The following is a 24,309-nucleotide window of genomic DNA, read 5'->3' as shown; positions in this document are numbered from 1 at the left end:
GGTTGGCTGAAATGACAGACACATTCAGTAAACATTTTGTGTTTGAGCACTCTTGCTGTGCTCTGGGGGTTAGATGTCAGGTAGTTTAGTTGCCAAAGTAAAGCTCTTTGCTGTCAGATTTCAACTAGACTGGAATTACATAATTAGAAGAGGGGAGATTATTAATCTTGAAAAATCTTTTATGCTGTTGAGAACAATAAGAACTTCAACATTATTTCCATGAAGGGTGTTTTGTTATATTCTTTTATGAAGATTTTTATTCAAACTACAAATAAATAGGAATATTTGTTAAATTTTACAAGATAACTCTTTTTAACATATGAAGTGTGTTCAGTGAAACACTGAAATACTGTGAATTAAAAACCAAGTTTCTTCTTTTTTGACCTATAATCCTAGCAAAACTGGACTTCAAAATTTCTTCCTTGGAACTTCCCCGGTGGCGCAGTGGTTAAGAATCCGCCTTCCAATGTAGGGAACATCGGTTCGAGCCCCGGTCCGGGAAGATCCCACATGCCGCAGAGCAGCTAAGCCTGTGCACAACTACTGAGCCTGTGCTCTAGAGCCCGTGCTCCGCAACAAGAGAAGCCACTGCAATGAGAAGCCCGTGCACTGCAACCAAGAGTAGCCCCCGCTCGCCACAGCTAGAAAAAGCCTGAGTGCAGCAACGAAGACCCAACGCAGCCAAAAAATAAAATAAAATATTTCTTCCTAGTCATTTATTTGGTGAACTCAATCTGATTTAAAGTTTAAAAAAAGATCCAAAGCCATTTTATCCTAGAAGGGATTAAAACAAATATTCAAGAGAACTCTGATGATTCTCTATCCCATCTGTGAAGATGACTTATATACACACAGTACAACCCATTTTGATTAATCACAAGATATTACAAGCTCAGATCTAATCAAAGATCAAGATTATGTTCATACTCAGCATGGAATTCTGTGTAGCTAGATTAACCCTATCAGAAGCTTCTATCTTCCCACAACCTCACATGGTAGAATTAAAGTTAAAAGAAAAAAAAAAAAAAGAAATATCAGATTTTTCAGGGGAAAAATAAACTGAAACAAAATAAATCCAAGGTGTGATAGAAATAAAGGAAATCAGTATCAAAACTTTGCTTTCTGTTTTTAGAGGACAGTTTTTCTTTATACTAATTTACAAAATGTATGCTGTTGTTTAAGTACATATACTTAGAATAGGAAGGCAGGAAACATTGCATAGAAACGTGCATCTTATTCTTCACCCCACTCCCCACGATTTTCTTGAATGTAACTTGAGCAATGAAGACTTGCTTTTTTGAGAAATATAAAAGTGTACCAAGAAAACACTGTAACAGTTAATTTTAGGTCCAAAGATTGATAAACGAGAAAAGACTGCACATATGACTGGAGAGTAGATCCCCAGCCATAGCATATAGGCTCTTCACCAATGACTCTTCCAAAATCTGCAAGTGATCTAGTTCACAAAATTTCCTTTCAAGATATGAACTCTCTTCCGTGGCCTACTTATACTCTGTTTTGTTTAATGTTACTTGAATGTTGCATCGTGACAGAGATTTTGAAAGGCTTTTTGTCATATCATTAATGCAACTCATTTCATCCTCTGTGTTCTGTCATGCGGTCCAAAGTTGTATTCTTCACGGGGTTTCCGAGGGGGTAAACGATGGAGCTCAGAAATCCAGGGGAATATGAACTTAACATTCAAAGTGAGGGAAACACATTAGGAAACCATTTTATTGTTACAAAGATGAAAGGGTCATCATTCCTTTCAGCTGTGCTCATTCTGGCAGGAAATAAGCCTCAAACTATTAAACACCATGTCACAACTGTGCATATTTTCAGGAAAAAATATAGTACTAGTTCAACTTACGACCCATCGAAGACAAATAACAGAAATCTGTCTTCATCAGTGTATTTGTAAAAATTATTTAGGGAGGAAAGACATCACCATAATGATCCAGAAAGGCCTGCTGACACCTGGCAAAGCACAAATACTGCTATTTGTCTCTCTCATGCTCTGTGACTTTGAAAATGAAATACCGACTGCTCACTGCTGAGTGAAGGGACAGGATGCTTAACACTTATTGGTGGTGCTCCAGTTCCAAAGCTTAAGAGGAGCAGGTCATGAAACAATGGAGGGTAACTAAAAAACTCCCCCCAAATCAATGGTCCATATCCCTCTTTTTCCCACTCAAACAATAAACACTTCCTCAAATATCCTCTTCACTATTTAACAGACCACAAGGACATAGCCTGTAAATTATACAAACTAAAGCTTACAAAGGTTCTCAATGATTAAACCCATGTTCTATGCATAGACCACTGCATCACTGCTCGCAAGGTCTTCCTTACAAGTTGTAGGACACATCTTAAAGTTTATGCAACGTGTCAAGTATGGTCCAAACTTGTCTGGAAGCAAAAAGTGGAGAAGAATCTAAATACATAAGATAGCTATAAAATATAAAAGACATTTTCCTTTGGTTCAAAAGAAGCACACAAAATTTAAGAGTGGACCAACACGGAATACTTGGTTTCTAATGACATACGAAGTTCGTCTTTCTGCTACACCTTTCGTTAAATAAACAGGTAGAAGATCTGACCTGTCACACATTGTTCCCCTAGACATTTAAAGCCCAACACTTTCCAAAGCAATCTATACTTGTCAAAGTAATTTCTTTTCCATTCTTCCCATGATCATTCTAGGCTAGAATCCCAGTTATTGAAATAACCTCCTAAGCAAGTAGGGAGCAACCTTGATACATGCACAGCAATCCAGGAAAAATTAAAAATTGATAAAGACTTAATATATTCGTATCAGGTCACCTAACATCTGCAATGTTACCTTAATAATTTTTTTATTTTTCCTAATTAATAAAGATTTTCTTTGTGTGGGTGGTGAAAATTTCAGAAACTACACAACTGAAGGGCGTTGCAGTAACCGAAGATAACACTGACCTTTGGAACAAACTTTGCTGTTGAGCGAGAGGCACTTTGGAAGCTGCTCTGTTTTATGCTTCCTTGACTTACTCTGGAAGCTACTTGACTGGAAATGTCATTCGCCTTATAGTGTCTCTTAGAACTGTATTCTTGAAACATCCTCTATTCCTCCACTATGTTTTGGCTCCAGTGGGGGCACCGGGATGCCTAGAAATGTTCCCACAACTCTGGAGAGTTAAGAATCAACATGCTCTTCAGGATACTGGTGAGAGGGAGCCTCACCGCAGGGCTGTGGATGGAAGGTCCCTAAGGAGGAGTGTATGAAAGACGTGTCTGAGCCTTGGCATCCTAGCAGCCTCAGCAAGCGCCCAGGTGCAGCCAAGGAAGCATAGACACACATGCTTTGCTCTCTCTGGAAACCAGGTGAGTGACAGCCAACTGGAGCACTTCAGTAAGGGATACAAAGGGGGAGGACCACTCCCCAAACCCTAGCCAGGAGGCACCCCCAGGAAGCAAAGATGAACAGCATGAACATGTGTACAACAGGACTCACCAGATCAACAGAAAGGAAGGGGAAGAGAGAATCCCAAATCTCATTTAATCTTTGTATAAAAGAGACCAAGTTTTAAACAGGAGGTGACTGAGCAACTTCTCAATGCAAATATTCAGTGTCTTCTGCCATCAGCAGAAATAGGGGCTTGGAAATTTGAGTTCAGTTACAAAGAATTAAAGTTACATTTCTGCACATCTGACTTGTCCTGGGAAATTTTAAATCCCAGTGCTAGCTATGTGTAGATAGATGCTCAGTTTCTTCCCCTGAATGAGAATCATAATATTCAATTTAGAGATTTACCAATCAGGCCGAGACAGAGTATTTGATAGTAGCTGGTACACAGAGCCGGGTTAGTTTTCTTGTTATTTGTATATTGCAAGCAGTGCCTGGAAGTGGTTTCGCTCAGCCTGGACTCTTTGGTTTGTCAACTTTCCCTGCTTATCTGTACCTTTCATGGAGCTGCTCAGGGTTGAAGCATGGACTTCCCTATCCTTCCAATCACTGGCTAAATGAAGTTGTTAAACCCCCAGATATACAAAGACTCAATAACTTCAGGTGAACAGGCCCGAAGTCTCTGCAAAGAGCTGACTTTCTCAAGGAAAGAATGATCATTATTCAGAACAGCTTCCCCAGGTGTGTGTCCGCTTATGATGAGGTTCTCTGGACATGACCTGGTCCAAGAGTTAATGAAATGTCTCTGCATAAGATGCAAACAGGAATTTGGGGGGTGGGTATTAAGGAGAAAGAGAAAGAAAGCAAGTGGAAGGACAGGGAAAAACTAGTCAGGCGACATCATGCTAAGCTGGGACTCTGGGAAGGACCATGGCAGGATGCACAGCACGGCAGGGTAGGCTGCTTCCAGGAACAGGTGTGACCAATCTTCAACTCTAAGAAGTTGTTTGCTGGCCTGGGAGCCACATGGCCTTTTTCATCTGCAAACATTCATTATGAGTCTGTTGGACACACCACATAAACTTGTGTCAATGGCAGGTGAAAAAGTTGAGGAGTTAGGGCAGCGTCGGGCTGAGGGACTCTACTGGGTGGGGGGAAAGGGTCAAGTGCATGTGCAGGAGACAAACACAGTGGGAAGGTTGTGAGCCAGAGAGCACCAGCTCCTCCTCCTGCTTTGCAAAGAACCCTTTGGGTATTAAAAGGAGAATGAAAACCCAAGCTGCAGGCTGGAAGAACAATCTTTGCAAAACACACTTCTAATAAAGGACTAGTATCCCACATGTACAAAGAACCCTGAAAACTCAACAATAAGAAAAAGAATTAAAAATGGGCAAAAGATTTGAACAGACATCTTATCAAGGAAGATATGCAGATGGAAAATAAGCATATGAAATGCTCCACATTGTATGTTATCAGGGAACTGCAAATTAAAACAACAATGAGATACTGCTACACTCATATTAGAATGGCTAAACTCAAAACATGGACAGGCCCAAATCCTGACAAGGATGTGGAGCCACAGGAACTCTCAGTGTTGGTGGGAATGTAAAATGGTACAGCCACTTGGGAAGACAGTTGACTGTTTCTTGTAAAACTAAACATAATACCATACAACCCAGCAATTATGATCCTTGGTATTTACCCAAGTGAGTTGAAATTTTGTGTCTACACAAAAAACCTGCATGCAAATGTTTTCAGCAAATTTTTCATAACTGCCAAAACTTGAGAGCAATAAAGATGTCCTTTTTTTAAATAATCCAAGTTTTAAAATTTTATTTATTTATTTATGGCTATGCTGGGTCTTCATTGCTGCACACAGGCTTTCTCTAGTTCTGGCGAGCGGGGTCTACTCTTCGCCGTGGTGCATGGGCTTCTCATTGCAGTGGCTTCTCGTGCTGCGGAGCACGGGCTCTAGGTGCCTGTGCTTCAGTAGTTGTGGCATGCGGGCTCAGTAGTTGTGGCATGTGGGCTCAGTAGTTGTGGCGTGTGGGCTCAGTTGTGGTGTACGGGCTTAGTTGCTCCTTGGCATGTGGAATCTTCCCAGACCAGGGATCGAACTGGAGTCCCCTGCATTGGCAGGTGGATTCTTAACCACTGTGCCACCAGGGAAGTCCCAAGATGTCTTTAAACTGGTGAATGGATAAGGAAACTTCTATATAAGTCCACGTAGTGGAATATTATTTAGCTATAAAATGAAATAGCTATCATGTCCTAACAAGACTTGGAGGAAACTTAACTACATATTGCTAAGTGAAAGGAGCCAATCTGAAAAGGCTACATACATTATGATTACAATCATATGAACTGGAAACAGTAAAACTATGGAGATTGTTAAAAGATCAGTAGTTGCAAGTTAGGGGAGAAGGAAAGCAGAATGAACAGGTTGAACACAGGATCTTTAGGGCAGTAAAACTATTCTATATGTCACTGTAATGGTGGATACATGTCATCATACATTTGTCAAAACCCACATAATGTACAACACAAAAAGTGAACCCCGATGTAAACTTTATGACTCTAGTTAATAGTAATGAATTAATGTTGAGTCAATTGTAACAAACGTACATACTGATGCAAGATGTTAATAAGATGGAAAACTATGTTGTTGGGAGGGTCAGGAGGAGGTTTGGGGAACTCCGCAATTTCCTCTCATTGTTTTTGTAAACCTTAAACTGCTGTAAAAAAGAAAGCATATATAATGAATTTTAAGCAGGAAACATGTATCAGTTTCCATTTTTTTAAAAAAGTTAAAGAGGGCTTCCCTGGTGGCACAGTGGTTGGGAGTCCGCCTGCCGATGCAGGGGACACGGATTCGTGCCCCGGTCCGGGAGGATCCCACATGCCGCGGAGCGGCTGCGCCCGTGAGCCACGGCTGCTGAGTCTGCGCTCCGCGACGGGAGGGGCCACAGCAGTGAGAGGCCCGCGTACCGGAAAAAAAAAAAAAAAAAAAAAAAGTTAAAGAGATTTTTACAAAAGACAGGCAATTCTAGATTTTACGATTGGTCAGTATGTAAATTGGTATAATCTGCAACTTTTTCTTTTTTTTTTTTAAGAGTGAAGAGTTCTAGACACCAGAAAGTGAGAATAGCTACTGTGGATTATCCTCAACCATGTTAGGTCCATTTCTCGCTATGACCTCATAAGGAGCCATTGTAATGGAATTCCAAGCATCTATTTAAGACCCTGCCTGGACTAAGTTCTTTTGTATCTTTTAGCTCAGGAAGCTGGTTTTCAGTGACCTGAGGGACTCTGACCAAAGTTAGTTTCTTCCTTGGCATTGCAGGGTTTTTGACTATTTTGTTTGCTACTTTTTTTTTCACTTTTCTTTTACTCTTTTTGATTTTTCTCATTTTTTTTAAATTTCTTTTTCTCATTTGTCTTTTTTCTTTATACTGTTTTTCCCATTTTTTTCTTTATTCATTTTTCTCACTTCAGAAAGTCTGTTTGTTAATATTTGTTGTTTGTTTATCTTCATTTTTGTCTGGCCCTGTGCTTTGGTTCTATTATAAAGATCAGTTTTTCAGGTGGGCTTTGGAGGTGATTTTCTTTTGAGGTGATTTGGATCAAGTTTTTCACCAGCCCTTCTCAGTTTTAAGCTGACCTTGGGGCACTTTGTCTATGCAGTAAAAGGCAATCCGCTGCAAGGCCTCTTGCCTCCATGTCTGCCAAGGAGAAGGATGAGACCCACGTGGGCAATGACCACCGACAAGTATACCTTCACCAAGGTGAGGTGGCCCCGGCACATCCTGACTGGGAAAGAGGTGGCCGTGAAGGTCATTAACAAGAGCCAGCAGAACTCCTCGGGGCTCCAGAGATGATCCCACAAAGTCAAGATAATGAAGGCCTTGGGTCACCCCAACACGACGAAATTATATGAAGTGACGGAGACGGAGGAAACGCTCTACCTTGTCGTGGAGTATGCTGGCGAAGGTGAGATGTTCCATTACCTGGTGGATCATGGCAGCATGAAAGAGAAAGAGGCCCCAGGCAAATTCGGGCAAAGAAGGTCCACGGTACAGTATTGCAGCCAGAAAATCCACCCCGGGTGCTGACTTGAACGTCAAGGTTGCAGACTTTGGCTTCAGCCACGAATTCACCTTTGGCGGTAAGTGGGATACCCTGTGTGCCAGCCCCCCACCCACTTGTGCTGTCAAGGCCAGAAGTAAGATGGCCTCACGGTGGATGTGGGGAGCCTGAGTCATCCTACAAATACACTGGTCACTGATCCCTGCCTTTTGATGGACAGAGCTTAAAGGAACAGGAGGAACAGGTACTGAGTGGAATCCACCATATTTCCTTCTACTTGTCCACTGAATGTGAAAACCTGCTCAAGAAATTTCTCACCCTCAATTCCAGCAAGGGAGGCACTTTTTAGAGCAAATCACGGAAGTTCCCTGGATGCCTGCAGCTCAAGAAGGGGAAGAGCTAAATTGTATGGAGAGACTCCCTGACGGCGGGCTGAGCTGGTGGTGTCCACGGCTCCACCGTGTGAAGAAGGGTGAGCGGCAATGACACGATGTGAAGGTCTCCGCCCTGAGTCCTTATCCACAGACAGAGACACTCACCTCACAGTCCATCAATACTTACTTCTCAGAGAAATTGGTTCACAGGACACCTTTAAGTGAATAAAGCAGATAAGTAACCACAGGCACAACAGAATAATATTATTTTCCTTAAAGAAAATATGGGAATAGAAATGCAAAGACTCTAGTATGCTTTAAGATGTTAATGGTCATTATTTTGGGGTGGCGAAATTATAGGGGTTTGGCCCTCTGGTCATCTGACCTGCATGACAAAAACATACTGCTTTTGAAAATTATTTGTCATTGATTTTGTAGGATGTCTCTCAACCTGGGTTGTCTGATGTTTTCGCATGATTAGACTGAGGTTGTTAACATTTTTGGAAAGAATCTCACCGAAGTGTGCCCTTCTCAGTGTATTGTGTGGAAATTCAAAGAAGATGCTATTTTAGTGTGAACACGAAAGGCAGGTACAGAGAGCACTGTGTTCTAAAAAGCAGTCGATGGCAAAAGCTCTACAAATCAATCAAACGCTGATTCTAAAACTGAGCGCAACGTTTCCGAGGTTGGGGGGCGGGGCAGCAGCCTGAGGTCCGCCCTGAGGATGCGTGCACCCCATGCCACAAACGAGCACACCCCAAAAAGGAAGAGCAGAGCCTGGGGGTCAGACTCTGTAACTGTACAAAGCATGGACACACTGTGCCACCCGGATCCCGCATTACTTCTTCCAGGGTCCAGGCAACCTGCCAATGGGGCAGGCGCAGTTGGTTTCCGTGACAGCCGCGGGAGGGCGGGGTGCTCGTCACAACTGGGGTTGCAGCTGCTGGGCTGTGACAACCTGATAGACCCTTCAAGGCTTTGAAGGAAGAAGTCTTGTGGCACAGAGGACGCTGTCTCTACCCCCTTCACAAGACTCCAGTGCATCTCATGTGCACAGTTAGGGAACAGGTTGTTTCCCCTTGTAAATGATAAATCATACATGCTTTAGGACTCTTGATTCATATGCTGTACATGTATGATCTGCTTAATATTTGTTTACTGCAAGAATCAGACCTCCTGTAATCTCTTTTCAGGATGAACATTAATCCAATCTGTCTAGAGAAATTATACAATTCATTACCATAAATAATCCCCATTGTACCCTGTGCTTAATCTTCATTTTTTCCCCAGTCCTGTAATCTTGCAAATCCACTGGTGCTGTGTGATTGGCACCTGGTGTTCACACAACCTCTGCCTCACAAAAAAATACACGAGAAATTCCTGGATAAAAATACCACTTTTCAGTCTATCAATGATTCTATTCTCTGCTCTTTGGTTAACCTCTGTACCACTCTACGAAGATCTGTTAACTTTGGCAGAAACAAGACCTTTACTCTTGAAATGTTTTGGCTCTATCAGGATGGCAATTGACTTAAAACTTGACTTAATTTCCCAGTAGCAAAGATATTCACCATTCAAGCACTTTTGATCAAAGCATTAAATGTAATGGCAATGTAAAAGCAAGCAATGCTTAATGGTTACAAATTTCTCCATTGTTGGCATGGAGTCAGAGCAAAACTAATATGAACGTAACTAAATGTATCTTTACACCCTAGAGCATAACTCTTCAAGCCATATTCCAGTTGAATCTTTAACTGTCAGTTCATCTATGCAATTGTGTGATCTGAACAAAGCTTTGTCTGTACAATGTGCCTTCTAAACTCGATTCCATTAGCAGATTTATACTAATGCCTTGATCAAGTGAGTGATTTGTAGATGCTTCTTTGGCTAAGAAGCCAAACCACATCCGTGTAGGATTTTACTCTGAGAGGTCTATGATTGAGGGTTTTTTTGTTTGTTGGTTTGTTTGCTGTGAGGAATACCCAGGTTGGCACCATGGAATAATAATGTCAAGGCATATTTTATAAAACTATAATTTAAAACTTAATTGAGTCTCAAGCAGGCCTCATAATGACCACAATACTGGAATATCATTTCTTTATAAACTTGACCTTGGGCTAAGTAGGGCATAGGTCCAGCCCTCATCTGTTCTTTTTTTTTTTTTTCGGTACGCGGGCCTCTCAGTGTTGTGGCCTCTCCCGTTGCAGAGCACAGGCTCCAGACGCGCAGGCTCAGTGGCTATGGCTCACGGGCCCAGCCGCTCCGCGGCATGTGGGATCTTCCCGGACCGGGGCACGAACCTGTGTCCCCTGCATCGGCAGGCGGACTCTCAACCACTGCGCCACCAGGGAAGCCCCCTCATCTGTTCTTGTGTTCGCTGCTACACAATAACTCCTGATTAATCTTGCTACACTGTGTGGCTCAGATCTGGGTCTCTGCAAACTCCCACCAATTTGGTGACTTTAGCCAATTTGCTTAACTTATCCGTGCCTCAGGTTCCTCATCTGTAAAATGGACATTCTACCACTGTACATTCCTCATATGAGAATTAGGTAAGTTAGTGCATGTAAAGAACCGAAGACAATGCCTTCACATAGTAAACACTAAGTGTTAGCTGCTATCACCATCTTCACATTACTACTGGGGATTATCTAAAATATAAATATAATCACGGGTCTCTCCTTATTTCTCTTTCCTAAGAGTTTTCAATAGAGTACCAGTTTTTAAGACATTTTTTCATTTGCTAGCATACTTCCTTTATTTGCCTGATTTGGATTTTAGTTTAGGGCTGCCATATATGATTTGGTGGTAAGGAAATGGGGCGCCAGAATCACCTTCCTACATTTTTCTGGGCTTTATATTCTCTGAATGAACACACTCAAAAGAACAAAAGTGGCTCAGAAGAGCCCTGAATCTTAGGAGGAAGCTGGTCAAGAATGTTTAAATGGCCTAGACAATTCTAAAAGAGGGAAATCGACTCATAATGGAAAGTTATTTCAAGCCCTTAATTAAAATAGAAAACCATGCAACCGAATTTGTAATTTCTGAGATGATCAGTTGCTGATTTATTTTACAAACAGGATTTGATTGGACTCCATGGAGGAGATATCAATTCCATTAACTCATCAGTTCTTACATTTGATTAAATCATTTGATTTTGAAACATTTAATAAAAAATCAGAACCCCCAGTTTTGTGGAAACTAAATTATAACAGAGGACTAGCCCAGAGAGCCTTGGGAATGACAATATAGAGATCAATGCCAACCATATAGAAATGCATAGTCAAGTTATCAAATGAAATTTCATCAGTACAAGCCTATGAAGAAACCAAGTTCCAAATTCTGAAGGCCAACACTAAAATAATCAAGCCCGGCATGTCAGAACCATAGGAAAGGTAATTCAAGGGTATTCTGGTTTGCTGAGGTGGGAAGCTAATGAAAAGCCTGAGGACCATATGCTACAAAATGCAATAATTCAGAACCATATTTGAATATTGGGTAAAACATTAACATAGCAAAAACTAATAGTATCTCTACATTTGTAATACAGCACACAGCACTAAGGCAAAATTTTGCTCTTGTCATGAATTAGAGGGCTTTTAGAAAGGGAAAATACCATTCTTTTCCAAATACTGGTTCCTGACTTTGGCTGGTGATTTTAAGTCACTGCAGAAAAGGAATGTATGACTATTCCAGGAACTCCATCATCACTAATGTTAGAACATGGGACACAGAAGGCATCTACAGATCATTTAAATACAGACAATTCTAAAGTTGTCTTGAAAAGTCTAAATTTCTATTAAAGATAACCTTCTATATATATTTTTTTTTTTTTTTTTTTTTTTTTTTTTGCGGTACGCGGGCCTCTCACTGTTGTGGCCTCTCCCATTGCGGAGCACAGGCTCCGGATGCGAAGGCTCAGCGGCCATGGCTCACGGGCCCAGCCGCTCCTCGGCATGTGGGATCCTCCCGGACCGGGGCACAAACCCGTGTCCCCTGCATCGGCAGGCGGACTCTCAACCACTGCGCCACCAGGGAAGCCCTCTTCTACATATTTTAAACATAATTATTGCAGTGTCCTTTGCTCACTTTTCTCCCTCTTATGTGCACCCTCCCACTTGTTTTCTCAAATCAATTTTCAGTGTTTTTACCATGATCATTACTTAGGTAGTGTTCAATTGCTTTGTTTCTGTGTTTGCCTTGTTTTCTGTGTACCCATCACTAATTCTTATCAATCTCTTTCAGTCCTCTCTAAAATCGCTCACAATATGGTTAGACATATGGTCCTGTAATTTTCATATAGCTCCTCTCTTATTTTCCATCAATTTTTATTTTGCTCCACTCAACAAGAGCCTTTCTTGACTTTTTCCCTTCCAGAGATTATTTTATTTCTACCTTAGATTTCTAATTTCCAAGAGGTCTCTTGTGCTCTCTGCTTCTACCTTATACAAATTACATTCCATTCTTGTTTTATAAATGCAATTTCTTCTGTTTCTAAGACTAAACATAGTTTTTTGAGGATTTTTTTCTGTCCTCGAATTGTCTGTTTCCTTTCTTTTCTTTCTGTTTCTTTGTCATAGTTTCTCTCTTTCATGATAGAAGCTTTCTTCAATGTCTCATGATCTTAGCTTTCTCTCACATTTGAACGGCTGTGTGCGTCTTGGTGAGGCTGGTGGACTTCACCAAATCATGACTGGAAAGGGGCCTCATCATTTTAATGAGCTACCTCTCTCTACCAGTTACATGGATGAGGCTGTATCTTTTAAGAATTCTAATTTTGCTTTAGGGACTTTGGAAATAGGACATAGTGTACAAATATATGCAAATACATTTCCTATAAATAGTTAACATTAACCAATTTTGAATTTGTCTTAATTCTAATCTTTTTGGAGATTATTGCTGAAGTCATTTGGAGTAATGTTTGCAGATAAAAAATTTTAGAGTTCATTTCTATTTATGGAGGTGAGAATAAATAGACAATATTATCAAAAAGTCAGAAAAGAGGAAAAGATGATGGGGTGTAGAGTTACGCAAGTTTTCAGTTGAAATTTCAGGGTGAAATAAGCGATTTTATTAGTTCACTGTATTGCTCCCCAAATTACTCTAACACTCCCGTAAGTTAGTTATATTATCTTGTTTCTGGGGCTGCGAGGATTAGGGAGAATTGGCAGGGAGAACTGAGGTACAGATAGACTCTTCTTTTTCATTTGAGGAAGTGTGTGTGTGTGCGCATGTAGGTGTGCACGCACACATGTAACTGTATTTGAACTAGGACCTGACCAAAGTGATGCCAATGTCAGTAATGCATTAATCCTGCCACAGGCCACCCATCAGAAGGCAAATGTGTTAACTCTCAGTAGAATAAAAAGCATTAAAAAAAAGCAAAGACTCCAGTCTCTCTCTTCTAGTTCCTCAGATACTTCCTTACCCCTCTTCAGAAAGAACTGGATTTTGGATTTTGACAGAACGCTCATGCATCTATAGAAGATGTTTTTTTTTTCTCCTCTATAAACAGGGAACAAACTGAAAAAACAGAAGCCACTATTAGATTTGTAATGACCACTCTACTGCTTTGAGAGCTTACAGGTAACTCCTCAAAACGCTAATTTAATGATTGTTAATGACCATTTAAAATTCATTCTGCTTCTTTCCAAGAATTAAAAATTCTACCCCATTATTTTCAAAGGATTTTATTTCAAAGTATGAATATGAAAGAAACAAGCAGTTTATGTATGTGTGTGTATATATATATACATACATATGTACATGCTTGTGGCATGGAAAGTCCCTTGAAAATTTGGAACAAATATATTAAGAAATCTTATAACTCTGTAGTAAGAAGACAATCCAATAAAAAATGGGCAAAAGATGTGAATAGACATTTCACCAAAAAAATATACAAATGTCCCATAAACACATGAAAAAATGCTCAACATCACTAATCTTTAGGGAAATGCAAATTAAAAACTAAAATGAGATACTACTACTCACTCACTAGAATGGCTAAAATCAAGAAGAATGACTGTAGCAAGCGTTGGCAAGAATGAGGAAGAACTAGAATGCTCATACACTGCTGGTGGGAATATAAAATACTATAATCACTTTGGAAAAGTGCTGAGCAGTTTCTTATAATGTTAAATACACACTAACAATACGATTCGGCAATTCTACTCCTAGGTATCTCTCTCTACCTAAGAGAAATGAAAATATGTGTCCACACAAAGACTTGTATGTGAATGTCCGTAGGCACATTCATCATAATTGCCCCAAATTAAGAACAATTCAAATGTCAGTCAACTAGTGAGTGGATAAGCAAAAGGTAGTATATCTATATAATGGAATATTATTCAGCAATAAAAAAGACACAAATTACTGATGTATGGAACAACATTGATAGACCTCAAAAGCATTATGCTAGGAGAAAGAAGCCAGACACATGATTCTATTTATAGGAAATTTCTAGAAAAGATAAAAATAGAGGCACAAGGCAGATCACTTCTCCCTTGTGGTTGACGGTAGGAGCAGGGATTAAATGCAAACAGACATAAGGAAACTTTCCGGATGATGAAAATGTTCTAAACTGGATTGTGGTGATGGTTGCAAAACAGTATCAATTTACTAAAGCTTACTAAATTGTACACTTAAAATGGACGAATCTCATGATATGTAAAGCATATCTCAATGAACCTGCTAAAAAAAAGGAGGAATCTTATATGATGAATTTCGTATTTCCATTGTCAGAAAAGTCTTTAAATGAAATATATACACCAAAAATTATATTGATATTTAAATTTCTGTTATTAGGTAAAGAAAAAGCAAGGATCACTTAACAGAGCTTAAGCATTCCATTTAAACTTAGATGTTGTGGGCAATTTTTGTACCACTTCTAAATATGAAGAAATATATTTTTATTTTCATGTTTTCTAAACAAAAAATCTCTTCTGTAATGATTTTGCTGAACACTCTCTGTGACTTCTGCAAAATTCCATAAGTAAAACAGGGTCCTGAAACTGGAAGAGTTTTGGGAGGCTCATCACATTTTACAAATAAAGAAACAGAATCAGAGAAGTAAAATAATTTGCCCCAAATCACATAGTAACAAAAAAGACCAGGGACTAGGTCTCCTGACTCCCAATCCAATAACTTGTTTTTTTTCTGACTACACTATCCAAGGAAAGACAGGCACATGTCAGGGTTAAGGGAGTACTGACTTTCTGAAATCAGATTTTTCTCTTTTCTGATATGTTTTTCACTTGCGATGAGCCCAGGGCTGATAATGCTACAAAGTAAATAAACATAAGATGTTATCTCCCATAGGGCAACTTCTGTTTGTGGCTAAATGAGCCAAGATGAAGAAACACTTCAAATAGAAGACTCAGCGGGAGTAGCAAAGGGCCTGCTTAGCTTCAAAGGAAGTCTGACATATAGCCACTGTGCTTCATAAACTAGAATGTAATAAACTTGCATGAACAAAAATCTCACTTCCATATTCAACACAGGTTACATGAATGAGCCGTATGAGAGCTAATTTTTGGAAACAACATTAATTCTCTGGCAACAAAATGACTCACTTGATATCAGCCAGAGTGTGGTAGTCCAAGGGTTTCAAATCCTACATCCCATCCATACCTTTCCTCCAGATTTGAAGAGTTATCTCTAGAAACTTCTCAAATTAAATCTTAGTTTAGTTTAATGTCTGGGTTTTAAAAAACTCACCTCTGCTTGGTGGAAGTACGATAGGCATCTGAATCAAAAGAAAAGATGAGGATATCTGTGTCTCAGAAAGTTCTAGCCTTTACTATCACCAACTCAGAGCTGCATTATTTGTACTAAAGTGATGGAGACTAAAGGATTTGTGGCACCTAAGTTCTCAGAGACCACAAACAGCAGTATTTATCCAAAAAGCCTCAGGAAAACTAATTCTTAACAAAATCTCAGTAAAGCCCTGGACAAAGAGAATATGAGAACTTGATATTCCTTAAACATACATTTTTAAGGAAACAGCTTAAGAGCTGTGATAAATTGCAGTAGTGTTCAAACTATCCACTGCTCCTTCCTGTAGGAGCATTATTCATTGATGCCCCATGGATGCCAGGCTTAACCATGCGACTCTCATTGGCCAACGATCTGTGAGCAGTGACACATGCCACTTCCCGGCAGAAGCTTTACGAGCTGTCACATGGCTCACTATGTTCTCTTCCCATTGACACAAGTCAAAAAATGTCCCCTAGTGAACACTCTCCTTAAATCTGGAAACTCGAATGACGGCAATGACTTATGGTGAGCATATAGGGTGAATAAGAAATAAATCTTTCAGTTGTTTAACCATTGAGTTATCCGTTACTGTAGTGTAACTGAGCCAAAGATGACTGAAACAAGAGTTAAACAGAAGAGATTTGTTTTGATTAATGAACTACACAGTACTTTGGAGACCTCAGGCTGATTGCAAAATAAGAGTGCTGCCTACTATATATAAAATAGATAACTAATCAGAACCTGCTGTATAGCACCGGGAACTCTACTCCATACTCTGTAATGGCCTATATGGGAAAAGAATATTAAAAAAAAAAGAGTGTTTATATATATATATATATATATATATATATATATATATGTATATGTATAACTGATTCACTTTGCTGTACACCTGAAACTAACACAACATTGTAAATCAACTATACTCCAATAAAATTTTTTTGAAAAAGTGTTGCTATATATTCCCATCACCCTAGACCAATATTTTGCAAACATTTTTGATCCAATGTATATATTGTGATAGACTATACATATACATTATAGAGATATGAATACGTAGATGTAACTAAGAGTCATGAAACAATACTATGTGTGATGTACTCTGACATTTTCTCTTCTATTTTATTTTATTTATTTATTTATTTTGCGGTACGCGGGCCTCTCACTGCTGTGGCCTCTCCCGTTGTGGAGCACAGGCTCTGGACGTGCAGGCTCAGCGGCCATGGCTCACGGGCCCAGTCGCTCTGCGGCATGTGGGATCTTCCCAGACCGGGGCATGAACCCGTGTCCCCTGCATCGGCAGGCGGACTCTCAACCACTGCGCCACCAGGGAAGCCCCTATTTTATTTTTTTAATGTTTTTGGAACCCACTAAGTCCATTTCAAGTCCTGTTAATGGGTCACAACCCATTATCCTAATTTCTACCCAGTGTTCACCTTGTTGGATTATCCCCAAATGTATATTCATATAATTTTTTTTCCTCCCAAATTTTAATCCAATAGTACTTGGTTCTGGATTCACCACAGAATCACCAGGAATATTTTTTTTTATATATACTGCCCCTGACCCTCAGAGATGGTGATTTATTTGGTATGGACTGGAAATTATTATTTTAACATTTGAGAATTCCTCGGTTCCTTTCTCAGAAGGTGGCAAGAAGAAGAGCCACTGTTTGCAAGCGTGTCTGAGGCCTGGTGATGATGCATCTGAAGGGGCCTGTCCCTGGGAGAATCAGCAAGATTTTAACCTTTTGTTTTATATCCAAATTATAGCTAGCTATAGAACAACTTTAAAATGAATTGTTGTAACGTACATTTAATTATCAACTTCCATATAAATCACTGGGACATATGTTTTACGTGAATACACTTGCTTTCATTCCTGAAAACCTGTCACTTTCATTTGGCCTCTGAGCCACAGAAGACCCTAAAATTCCTCTTATCTGGTCATATAGCTCCTTTTAGATGCCAATGATTTCAAATGAATTTTGGCTCTGTGTAGCCATCTCAATTAACCTGGGTGACCCATTCATCAATGGATCAATCAATTCATTAATTCAAACAATTACTGGGTACTCAATTTGTGTCAGATGCTGTTCTAGGTGACAAGGACACGAGGAAGAATAAGAGACACAGGATCTTCCGTAGGAGAACTCAGTGTTGTTGGAGGTGGGTGTTAGGTACAAACACAAAGATAACTGAGATACATCGTCATGACAATAATGAGAGGGCTTACAACGGATTATGTGCTCTACCTTGTAACTCACTTCTTAGTTTGATTTACTTTTTCTGTACTTCATTTTTCCTGTCATCACTCTGTTGAATTTAAAACCCTAGACCATATGCATCTGCTCCTCTTCCCTGTGTGTCTGGTCTCCATACACTCTCGCCAGAGGAATACGGTTACTCAACAGAAAGACGGTGGTATTTAAGGATTGTATCCATCTTGGCCACGTAAAATTATGCTCAAATCCACGCATGGGCGTGCAACTCCCAGAGTAGTTTACTCACAATCCTGCAGGATGTGTTCACATCCTTTCTCAACACATATCATTAACATATTATTTAACTTCAGTGCTTGTTAAGTGGTGTTTTTGTTTGTTTGTTTGTTTTTGCGGTACGCGGGCCTCTCACTGCTGTGGCCTCTCCTGTTGCGGAGCACAGGCTCCAGACGTGCAGGCTCAGCGGCCATGGCTCACGGGTGCAGCCGCTCCGTGGCATGCGGGATCTTCCCAGACTGGGGCACAAACCCGTGTCCCCTGCATCGGCAGGCGGACTCTCAACCACTGCGCCACCAGGGAAGCCCTTAAGTGGTGTTTTGATGGCTACTTGTCACACCATCCTGTGAGTATAGTATTAGGCTAACCAGACAAGGGAACCAAGGAGTGGGTACTAACACTTTCCTGAGAGATACCAAAATCTAGGCCATCATTCTGGTTCTTTGTGCTGCTATGAGGAGACAGTTTAACCTGGAAAATGTAGTAATACAACTCACAAAACTAATAATTGAGAGGTTGGAAAAACATGAAATTTTCAGAAAATGGAGGGGAAACTTAATAGGGGCCTGCAGCCGTGAAAGAGGATGTATGATGACTTGAAGCTCTTAACTTATTAAATGAGAGTGAAACACGGTGGCTTTAAACTGGAAAACTCTAAACTAGCTTTAAATTTCATATAAGCATAAAGGATAAAGCCTTAATGGGAATTGCTACTAAGGATAAGAATAGGAGATTTGGAAACTCGCACACATTCTCACAGGTCTTAGGGGTGTGAGGGTGGTCCTTCCTGAACATGAGGGGTTAGATCAAATGTTGCTAAGTTTCTTCCAGATTAAAGTTCTGACAAGAATTAAACTGGGCTCTGCAAAGGTTTGGAAGAAGACGGCCAAACCTTCCACGTGAGGCCACTTTAGTATTCTTTTTTTTTTTTTTTTTTTTTTTCACTTTAGTATTCTTAAAAGTTAGTTCCTACCAGTTCAACAGCTCTGACTGATTGCCATTTGTCTGTAAGGAAGCCAGTTTTTATTTTGAACCCCTTTCTTTCTGAGAACCAGAGATGATTTAAACTATTTTTCTCTTATAGTGGAGCCATAGCAGTTGATTCTAGCTATATCCAGATGGTTTGCATTGCTTAGGCTGATTTCTGTTAAACGGTTTAATGTTGTTAATAATCCTTTTAATACATTTAGATTTGTGTGCAGGGTAAAGGGGGGGGGCAGATCTGGTACAGACTGGAAGTCACAGCTCCTGCTGGACTTTTGTTGATTTGTTAAATCCAACTGTGGTCTCTCGTACTAGTTCCAATTTTGTTGAACTCTAAGTAACCCCTTCCTTTAAGCTGTGACACTCAAAAGCAGTGGTTCATTAATAGGGACCTTCAGGGAATGTGAACCTGATTGGGAAATGCATACTTTAGAAAAATAAAATTTTTAACTATAGTTTTTATTCTGTAGAGGAAAAATCATGTTGTGAAGCAAGATTACCTTCTACATTCAGTGAATCCCAGGCCTGTTGATTTTAATTTTTAAATATCCAACTCCCGGCTCTTCAGCCCACCTCACAAGATGTGGCCCTACCTCACTTCCCAGCTGGACCCTAACGAAGGCCTCCTGGCTAACTGGTCTCTTTCCTTTCAGCCTCATCCCTATAGAGAGGATAAAAATAATAACTAACACATATTGATAGATTACTGTTGGGTTAGGCACAGTGCTCAATGCTGTTCATGATCTCCTTTAATCTTCATAATAAGGTGAGAAGGTAAGTTCTACTACTGTCTCCATTTTCTAGATGAACAAAGACTTAGAGGTCAAGCAACTTGCCCAAATCATGTCAATTCTATTCTTCCCAGTAAACCAGAGTGTGAATGCGCACCAGGCCGCTTTGCTGATTAAAATCCTTATTGGCTCCTTGGAACAAGCAAAATGAAGCACAAGTTCCTTAGCATGGTGTTTAAATCGTAATGATCACAGTCAAGTTTGGAGTACTTTCTATGTATCCAGAATTTCACTCCGGTGGCTACGAATTCTCACCACAACCCCACAAGAGAGTGTGTGCTCTCCATTGTGGCAGATGAAGACATGAAATCTTGGGGGCAATTTCCAAGGTCACAAAGCTGTTATTCATTGGCAGAGATGAGATGCCAACCCAGCCCGTTGGACCCCAATCCTGTATTCTCCCCTCTGCCACTTCGCCTTTTTCCTCCAACCTATATGACTTCACCTGCCCCTCTACCTTTTCCTGCCTTTCACTCCACTCCTGTACTCAAGTAATTCAGGAACACAGGCAATTTCTGAAACGTGCTCTTCCTGTATGAAGAATGTATTTACTTCTCTTGTTCATTTGGTAAAGCATCTAGATATCACTTAAGACTCAGCTTAAACAAACCACTTCTTATGAATGATTTGTTTCGATCTTCCTCCCTCTACCCTCTCCTGGCTGGAAGATGATAACTATTTTATTTTCAATGGTGCTTTGTAAATAGCTGTGAAGAGGCTGCTACCTTATTTTATTGTAAATATTTATTTATAATAGATAGCAATGGGGAATCATATACTGATTCATTTTACACCGCTAATTATTCCCGAATGCCTACTGATGTGCCTTATATTTATCTCTGTTTTCCCAGCTCTTAGCACAGTGCCTGACACTTAAATAGTCCAAAACAATGACTGTATGAACGAATGACTAAGTAGATGGGGACTCCACTCAGCAATGTGCAAGAGCTGAATCAACAGCAGTCACTTCTGAATCCGACTGTAAAGCTCCTGCAATACAGTTTGCCATGATTCACTTGCCTTCTCCTTTTGTGGACATAGCCTTTTTGATCTAAACACGATGTTTTAAAAGATGCCTTTAAATAGCCAAGGAACCCTTCTAACTCCTGAAAGTTGCAAATACATGGGAAACGTTTGCTAGGTAATTCCAACAGGGCGGCCCTTCACATCCTGCGTTCTTTAGCTCTCTCACCTCAACCAGCATCCCAACTCCAAACTACTCATATGTTGATGACTGCCCTCGTCATCCTTTCTCGGCTAAGCTCCAAGTGCTTTCTTTTCAGCCACTGTTTCACCACAAAGAGACCAGGTTGCACTCAGCTTCATCCTAGATCCTGAGGACCAAGAATTTCATTTCTTTCCACTAAAGCTGGCAGCGCCATGCTCCGCTCCTGTCTGCCCCCTGGACGGCCAGTCTTTCCCCTGAAGTAGCCCAATTCTCCCTGGCTCTCAGCAGCTCCATCCCTGCCACTGTTCTCCTTGGCAAGACCCACTCAGGCCCCTCTAGAAGGGCTGGAAATACAGACTGCAACTGTGCAGTTTCAGGTTCCACCCAGGCCAGGGAAGGGAAAAGGTTGCTTGTACTGTTTCTCTTTGCTGTGTCTCAGATCACACACTGTCCATGGCCAAGGTCAGCTGTGGGGTGTGAGTGTCTGTTGCGGGGGGGTAGTATTGGAGATCTGACCTATTTGCAATTTCAATCATCTAGCTAACAGGAGTTCACTATTTTTCAGGCCACACAATAGAAATTTACCAACACACACACACACACACACACACACACACACACACACACACACTGCTACTGGTTCCAGCTCAATGTTAATAATAATAGAACCCTTTTATGTCAGACACTGTGCGAAAAACTTTGAATAGATTACCTCATTTAATCTTTACGAGCACCCTCTGAAGCAGATTTTTTCTTTACTCTTTTTTTCCAGAGAGAGAAACCAAGACTTGGGGAGGTAAGAAACTTGTCTCACACTATAGCAGGGAAGCTGGGATTTGAGTGGGGCTACGCCTCCTCTCCCCTGAGTCAGAAGGTGGGTTTTGGCTCTCACCCCACCCTCCCGCCTGAATGCTACAGGAAAGCCATGCCCCAGAATTGGATCAAGCTGCTGCTCTTTCACCCAATTTCACTGACTTTGCTGATGACTGCAGACTTAAAGGGCCGGAGTGCAAAAGGGTGAGAGACCCTGGCATGAAGACAAGGCTGTAAGCGGAGCCTTCATCTAGGTGGGGAGTTACCTTGGTTGCACCTGTCCTTTATCTAGCAATTCTTGTCTGTCCTAAAGGCACTGAAGCATGAGAAACACTGAGACAGAATATAGAGTTGAAACGCCAACAGAACAATGGCATAATTCGTTTGTCCAAAGGAACCCAAGCCAACTGCAATTTGGCTAGATTATGCATGGAATTAAAATTTGTCTCGGCCGATCACACTGGCATAATCATAAAAAAGAAACCCAGATCATGGCTGGCCATGAACTGGACTCTGGCAACTCACACAATTATTTTCTAGGTGTCGTGTATGGAAATGATACTAGCCACTACTGCCAGAATGCCAGTGGGATATACGTTAATGCTCATTAATTCGGCAGACAGTGCCTATTGTGTTAGAGGCCTTGCGTCCAGGCTCTAGATGACGGAAGAAGTTATGAGGGTCAGAAAGGTCAGCATCATCATTCTTTAGGTTCCAGCTGATCTGGTGGTTGAGGGGTTCAGGGGGGGTTAAATTCCGCAGACAGCTCAAGAACATGCTTCAGGCTGAGCTTTGCCTTTGAAAGGGAACTGGGAGTCTTTACAACTGATACATTGTCTCCTGATACTCTGATATGGGTTATCTCCCTGGCCTGGTAATAGCTGTTTATTTTTACCTTCTTCTGTTCTCTTAAAATCGTTGATTTCTGAGAACTATTCTTCTGCAAGGGCCAAGCTTAGATCACAAAATAGCTCAGGCCTAAATGGCTTCTCTTATTTTAATAAAGTTTAGGTCTGCTTCCCTTCCTCTGGGAACCTCCTACCCCATCGGCTTACAAGATGATGAAGGTGGGGAGATTAAGGCTATATGGAGTATCAAGGATCCTTGACTTTTGGAGATCGAGGTCATGTTCTTATGAGGTGATCTGCAGAGGCTTCAAGGAGGAGGTGGCATTTTACATCAAAGGCAGAAATGCTGAAGGAAGGCATTCTAAGAAAAAGGAATGCTGATATTTAACAAGCTATATAAACCAGACTAGGCAAACTGCATTCAGGCAAATTGTTTTAACTTAGACAAACTGCTTCACCTTTAGAGCAACTTAAAAAAATTTGCTCAACATCACTAATCATTAGAGAAATGCAAATCAAAACTACAATGAGGTATCACCTCACACCAGTCATAATGGCCATCATCAAAAAATCTATAAACAATAAATGCTGGAGAGGGTGTGGAGAAAAGGGAACCCTCTTGCACTGTTGGTGGGAATGTAAATTGATACAGCCACTATAGAGACCAGTATGAAGGTTCCTTAAAAAACTAAAAACAGAGCTACCATACGACCCAGCAATCCCACTCCTGGGCATATACCCTGAGAAAACCATAATTCAGAAGGAGTCATGTACCAAAATGTTCATTGCAGCTCTATTTACAATAGCCAGGACATGGAAGCAACCTAAGTGTCTGTTGACAGATGAATGGATAAAGATGTAGTGCATATATACAATGGAACATTACTCAGCCATAAAAAGAAACAAAACTGGGGCTTTACACCATTGTAAAGCAATTATATTCCAATAAAGATGTTAAAAAAGAATAAAAAGTTTTAAAAAATTAAAAATATTAATACTATTTCTTTAATTATTTTTAATGACTGCCCGGTCCTAAAATATTAGCTCTCACTAACACGCAGAAGTTACACTTTAAGCATTTGAAAGTTAATGTATTCTTTCTGCAAATAAATGTTAATGCTCTTTTTAATATGATTTACTTAATAAAATATATGCATTGACAAAGAAAAGACTTGAGGGCTATACACACACCACAATGTTAAATTAACTGTGATTGTTTCTGGGTATTGGGACTATGGTTAATTTTCATTTTCTTGTTTGTACTTTTCAGAGTTTTTCAAATTTCCAGTAATAAAGATGCATTTCTTGGGTAAACAGTTAAAAGCACCAAAGTTACTTTAAGTGGACCTTTAAATGTGTTATTTTGGAAAAAGTGTCAGAGCTAGTAACTCAGTAACTCACATTTAATAGCAAAAAAAAAAGTACATTTAACAAATAAAAACCCACTCACATGCCCGGCACTGTCCTTGTCATTAAGGGTACTGAGGTGAATCAGAGTTCCCTCAGAGTCTGCAGTCTACTGAGGGAAGTAAATCAAATGACTTAGATAAATTAAAAATATATCATTTTGATTTGAAAGAAAGGATCAGGGTCCTGTGAAAGAGGATCATG

The 24,309-nt window shown here is 40.3% G+C and overlaps 1 protein-coding gene across 2 annotated transcripts in view; it reads right to left on the bottom strand.

Annotated features, from left to right (window-relative positions):
* LOC114895550 (25-hydroxycholesterol 7-alpha-hydroxylase) overlaps positions 1-24,309 on the bottom strand; it is a 647,364-nt gene that overhangs the window by 28,320 nt on the left and 594,735 nt on the right. The gene's annotated exons all lie outside the window — the stretch shown is intronic.

The sequence above is a fragment of the Monodon monoceros genome, unplaced genomic scaffold, assembly GCF_005190385.1.
Source record: "Monodon monoceros isolate NGI ecotype Baffin Bay Population unplaced genomic scaffold, NGI_Narwhal_1 Super_Scaffold_14, whole genome shotgun sequence".
Taxonomy (NCBI): domain Eukaryota; kingdom Metazoa; phylum Chordata; class Mammalia; order Artiodactyla; family Monodontidae; genus Monodon; species Monodon monoceros.
This window is presented reverse-complemented; position numbering and strand designations above follow the sequence as displayed.